The 5,907-nt window shown below is 47.5% G+C and overlaps 1 pseudogene; it reads left to right on the top strand.

The window, feature by feature from the left end:
• The first annotated feature begins 2,483 nt into the window (after positions 1 to 2,483).
• On the top strand, positions 2,484 to 3,119 carry LOC112913194 (olfactory receptor 10H3-like; annotated as a pseudogene).
• Positions 3,120 to 5,907: the final 2,788 nt, after the last annotated feature.

Below are 5,907 nucleotides of genomic sequence, written 5' to 3'. Positions count from 1 at the left end.
TGGGCACCCTGAGAAGATGTCCCAACAGCCCTAGACTAAGATCCTGTCTTCTGTCCTTTGTCCCACATCCTGTCTCCTCCCCCAGTTTGGGTCTGAATCCCCACGACTGTCGAAGTATTACAACCTACCCTTTGCCTCCTGGTCCCCCTCAGCCTGGGCTGCCTCTTCCAGGAAGCAGCCAGTGGGGGAGAACAGAAGAAGCTCTCCTGCCTGATGCTGTCAGCAGCACACAGGGGCAGGTGTGGGGCCAGACCTCAGGGCTCCTGGAACTGATGCTGCGTGCTTTAACCTGGCGGTAGCTTCCCAGCAGGCTGCTCCCCAGGGGCTCCCTTGGACACCAACCTGCAAGGGCTGCCCTCAGGGTCTGGAGAGGCCAGGAGGATCATCAGGGGGCCTCCAGGGACCTGCTGTCTGTACACCTTCCTCCAACACTCCAACACAACCAAGGTTCCCTGCTGTCTCTCTCTGCCCAGAGGATTAGAAACTAGGGACTCTCAGTCTTGGGGGAGATAGAGGTGGATTAGATGCTGGATTAGTCCCTCTTGGGTCAAGGCAGGGTCAGAGGGAAGGCAGGAGCTGAGCATCCCAGAGTGAGAAACCAGGACTCTGCCCTGAGGTCAAGGCAGCTGGAAGGCTTCCCACAATAAGGGCAGGTTGGAGCTGGGTCTCAGAGAGTGGTGTCTCTTGCTCAATGGAAGTGGCCAAACAGTCCAGCCCCACCTCTCCTTGTGGTCAGTTCTTCCCTATCCCTGTTGGCCTGGTGGTCCAAGCCAGAGTCCACATTAGTCTGTTCATCCTTGGGCTATAAGAAAACACTTGGTCTTTGTCCAGTTCCTGAGACACAGCCCCTGAGCCCTTGACTCAGGAGTGATAATAGTGGCTTTTGTATTCTAATGAGATGAGTGGTGGCTGGGAGCCCAGGATAATTTTAGAAAGGAGGCTGCTCACCAGATCTAACAAGGGGTGATTAGGAGGGGAGAGGGACTACAGATCAATATTCAAAACTCACGACCAACGATTTAATCAATCACATCTGTGTAATAAAACCTCCATAAAAAAACTCCCTGAAGATGGAATTCAGAGACCTTAGCAGTTGCTGAACACATGGAGGTGCTAGGAGGGTGGCATGTCCAGAGAGGGCATGGAGATTCCTCACTCCTTCCTCTATACCTTGCAGGATGCCTCTCTCTTTTGGCTGTTCCTGAGTTGTCTTTCATAATAAACCTGAGAGAGTGAGTGTGGCATTTTCCTGATTTCTATAACTCATTGTAGTCAAGTATCCAAACTGAAAGGGGGAATTTGGAAATCCTCACATTTGTACCCATTTCAGACAGAAGTGCAGGTACCCTGGGCACCCAATACTTGTGACTGGCATCTCGAGGTAGTGTCAGTATTGAACAGAATTATAGGACACCAAGGTGGTGTCTGGGTAGCTGGAGATTTGGTCATTGCTTTGGAAAGAACTCATTCATTTGGTGTTTTGAGAGTTAGAAGTAGACACAGCTCACTTCCTGTCTCCCTCTGTCCAGTCAACAACACTGTTGTCAACCTCAGTATGCCATCCAGGGTACTCTAACACCTTTCCCCATCTCTTCCTGCATCTGCCCACCTTATCTGCTCTCAGCAGCCTGCATCCCTCATCAGACGGGGGGCGGGGGGGAGAGGTCTCTACAAACAGGAGTCTGACCATGCTGATTATGACTAAAATGTACCTCTTGGTACAAACACTTTGGAAAACTGTGTGGAGGTATTTATTCAAGCTGAACATAGGTATTCCCTATGAGTTGGTATTTATACAGCTACAGTCCCAGCGTAACACATAAGTATTAATCCACTAAAAGACAAGCACTACATGTCATAAGAGCACCATTCACAGGAAGCCCCAACAGGAAACATTCTTGACTATGTTCATACAATGGAATACAGATCTTTCTTCCATGCGTTTAAAAAACATTAAGGGGTCCCCATGGCCCTTAGAACAAACTCCTCAAGTGGACACAATGGTCTTGCATGCTCTTGCCCTTCCTACTTGTCTGCCTTCATATTACAGACCTCCCGCAACCACCTACACTCTCTGGGGCACACTGAACATATCATTGTGCCAAATGCACCATATCTCTGTCACCCTGAGCCTTTGTTCTGCTCTCCCGCCTGTCTGCAAATGTCTCTTCCACCTGCCTATCTCACCTGAAGCATACCTACTCACCCTCCAGATTTTCCTGCAGACACCACCAATTTCAAAGTCTCCTAATCCAAGGTTGTGTCTGTGACCCACACTTAGCTTTTCCAGATCCCTAGGCTGTCCCCAAACACCTGTGACCACTCTGCTATCATCTTAGTTATATGACAGCTTCCCTCAGTGGACCATAGCATAGATAGGAGAGGACAGAGATCTAGCCTTTGGTATTGCTGGATCCCAGCACCTAGAATATTTCCATATAAAATAAGTCTTCAAAACATTTCTTGACTATATGAATGAGTAAATGAGGGCAAAGTGCTGTGAGGACATATCGCACTCCTTTCTGTTCATAACCATGGGCAATGATCAGCATGTTCAGCATCTGCCACTCAGAGCACCACAACATGCTCATGAGTCCTCACGGCTGTGCCATTGTGTGTTCTGATGTTGGGCTGGTGGCTCAATCATGGGGATGATGGTGACCCTGACAGGTTTTCACCTCACCTTCTGTGGGTCTATTGTGATCCACCATTTTTCCAGCCTCATGCTTTCCCTCCTAAAGTTGGCCTGTGGGAAGGAGACATCATCTGTCACCTTGAGAGTGGTCCTGGTGTGTGTCACAGCTCTGATGGGCTGTTTATGCCTCATTGTCCTCTCCTGTGTCTTCATCGCGCCCATGGTATTGAGGATCCCGTCTGCTGAGGGCTGGCATAAGACCATCTCCACTTGTGTCTCCCACCTCACTGTGGTCATTGTGCAATATGTTTTTGGCTCCACTATCTGGCTTCAGCCCATGGACCCATTTCTATGGACAGTAACACTCTGATGGCCAGCACCTACAGTCTTCACTCCCTTTCTCAGCCCAATCATTTTCAGCCTTCAGTGTAAGGAGCTCAAGTGTGCCTTAAAGAAATCATCCAGAGAAAATTCAATCTCCTAATCACCTGACAGTTGGAGGAATTATGATGGTGAGGAAATGTGACTTGAACTCCTGTGTCCCTCGGACTGTTCCAGGGTTTCAAGTATATGAAAATATCCACACCCACAAGAGATGGTTGCATGCTTGGTGTTTGTTTTCCTCCAATTTGTTTGCCCTCCTTACATGGGATAGTTGTCATGATCTCTTGTTCTTGACCCTGTATGATGAAGTCCGTCCCATTAGCTCCATCACAAGACATGTTATCTACCTGAGGACTGGAGGGCAGCATCACGTGGGTTTGTCTTGTTAATGATGCACAGGGTTCCTCTTGAATGGACAAGCAATGGAAGACTTTCCTCTCTTTCACCGTAAGGATAAAGAAAATTAAGCATAATGGGTTTTTTTTGTATATTTTTTATTGGAGTTCGATTTGCCAACATATAGCAAAATACCCAGTGCTCATTCCATCAAGTGCCCCCCTCAGTGCCCGTCACCCAGTCACCCCATACCCCGCCCGCTCCCCCTTCCACTACTCCTTATTCATTTCCCAGAGTTAGGTGTCTCTCATGTTTTGTAACCCTCATTGATATTTCCCACTCATTTTCTCTCCTTTCCCTTTTATTCCCTTTCACTATTTTTTATATTCCCTGAATGAATGAGACCATATAATGTTTGTCCTCCTCCGACTGGCTTACTTCACTCAGCATAATACCCTCCAGTTCCATCCACGTTGAAGCAAAGGTGGGCATTTGTTCTTTCTTTCTTTCTTTCTTTCTTTCTTTCTTTCTTTCTTTCTTTCTTCCTTTCTTTCTTTCTTTCTCTCTTTCTTTTCTTTTCTTCTTTTTTTTTTTGGTTTTATTTATTCATGCAGAGAAAGAGAGAGAGAGAGAGAGGCAGAGACACAGGCAGAGGGAGAAGCAGGCTCCATGCAGGGAGCCCGACAGGGACTTGAACCCGGGTCTCCAGGATCACGCCCTGGGCTGAAGGTGGCGCTAAACCACTGAGCCACCCGGGCTGCCTGATTTGTCATTTCTAATGGCTGAGTAATATTCCATTGTTTATATGGACCGCATCTTCTTTATCCATTCATCTTTCTTTCTTTTTTTTTTTTTTCCATTCATCTTTCAATGGACACTGAGGCTCCTTCCACAGTTGGCTATTGTGGACACTGCAGCTATAAACATTGGGGTGCAGATGTCCCAGCGTTTCACTGCATCTGTATCTTTGGGGTAAATCTCCAGCAGAAAAAATAAACATAATGTTAAATGCCACAAGCATTGGCCCTTTTCTTATTAAACACTGTATCCAGTGTTTCATAGTACTGTGTTTTAAATTATAATAAAGTATTTGTCTCATAGAAGATGGTTTGTTCTTTATAATTCCTCCCTGACTTGGGAGAGATAGACCCTAAGGGAGGTTTTCTATGTTAAGAGTTTAGAAGGTGAAGCAGAGAGAGAGAAAGAGAACTAGTGGCATGGAGTCCTTTTAATTGATATGAACAGAAACTGCCTAAAATTGGATATGGGGCAAAATCTGGGAAAGGAATGAAAAAGGACAAGGAGGTTGGTAACAGGGCAATTTTCACAAAAGAAAAGGGAAGAGTCAATGAGAGAGGAAGGGATGAGAGATAGAAGGATAGAGACAGAAATGACAGCTGGAAGGGAGAAAGGGTTGACGCCTGGTTTAGAACTTAAAGGATGGTAAAGAGGTGTTGCTGTCTGACATCTTATGGATATCCTTTACTCTTCCCCCCATATTACTTTCAGGAAAGCATCAATTCTCATTCCTGTGTTTTACTTGAACTTATCTGGGGCATGTATTGTGGGCACAATGATATCTCAAGATGGTACAAGAGAGGTCATGGTTTAGGTACCCCTATTGTGCAGATGAGATCTGTTGGTGGAGGTTACACAACACATGAGGGGAGGGGTCCCATGGAAATTTAGTTCTGGGTGTCTCCGAGGTTGGGGTTTGCAAAAGCATCTGTCTGAGGATCAGGAAAGGGGGCCTTGTGTGGATCCAAACTATTACTCAAAGGTGAGGCCAGATATTGGAGTTGGAGGCAGATGTGTTGTTTCGTTAAGGCCACAGGCACTAGTCATCTCAGGAGCATACAAAGACTCTCTGATCAGATGGTCATTAAACAGAGACAACACATAGACCAAAATGTGTTTAATTACATCACAGAGAGGCATATGTTAATGTGGACTCTCTGGCTTGGACCACCAGGCCAACAGGGAGAGGGAAGAACTGACCACAAGGAGAGGTGGGGCTGGACTGTTTGGCCACTTCCATTGAGCAAGAGACATCACCCTCTGAGACCCAGCTCCAACCTGCCCTTATTGTGGGAAGCCTTCTAGCGGCTCTGACCCCCGGGCAGAGTCCTGGTTTCTCACTCTGGGATGCTCAACTCTTGCCTTCCCTCTGACCCTACCTTGACCCAAGGGGTACTAATCCAGCATCTAATCCACTCCTATCTCCCCCAAGACTGAGAGTCCCTAGTCTCTAATCCTCTGGGCAGAGAGAGACAGCAGGGAAACTTGGTTGTGTTGGAGTGTTGGAGGAAGGTGTACAGGCAGCAGGTCCCTGGAGACCCTCTGATGATCCTTCTGGCCTCTCCAGACCCTGATGGCAGCCCTTGCAGGTTGGTGTTCCAGGGAGCCCCTGGGGAACAGCCTGCTGGGAAGCTACAGCCAGATTAAAGCACACAGCATCAGTTCTAGGAGCCCTGAGGTCTGGCCCTACACCTGCCTCTGTGTGCTGCTGACAGCATCAGGCAGGAGAGCTTCTTCTGTTCTTCCCTGCTGGC

The sequence above is a fragment of the Vulpes vulpes genome, chromosome 9 (assembly GCF_048418805.1).
Source record: "Vulpes vulpes isolate BD-2025 chromosome 9, VulVul3, whole genome shotgun sequence".
Classification (NCBI taxonomy): domain Eukaryota; kingdom Metazoa; phylum Chordata; class Mammalia; order Carnivora; family Canidae; genus Vulpes; species Vulpes vulpes.
The sequence above is the reverse complement of the archived record's forward strand: the minus strand, read 5'-3'. Positions and strand labels throughout refer to the sequence as shown.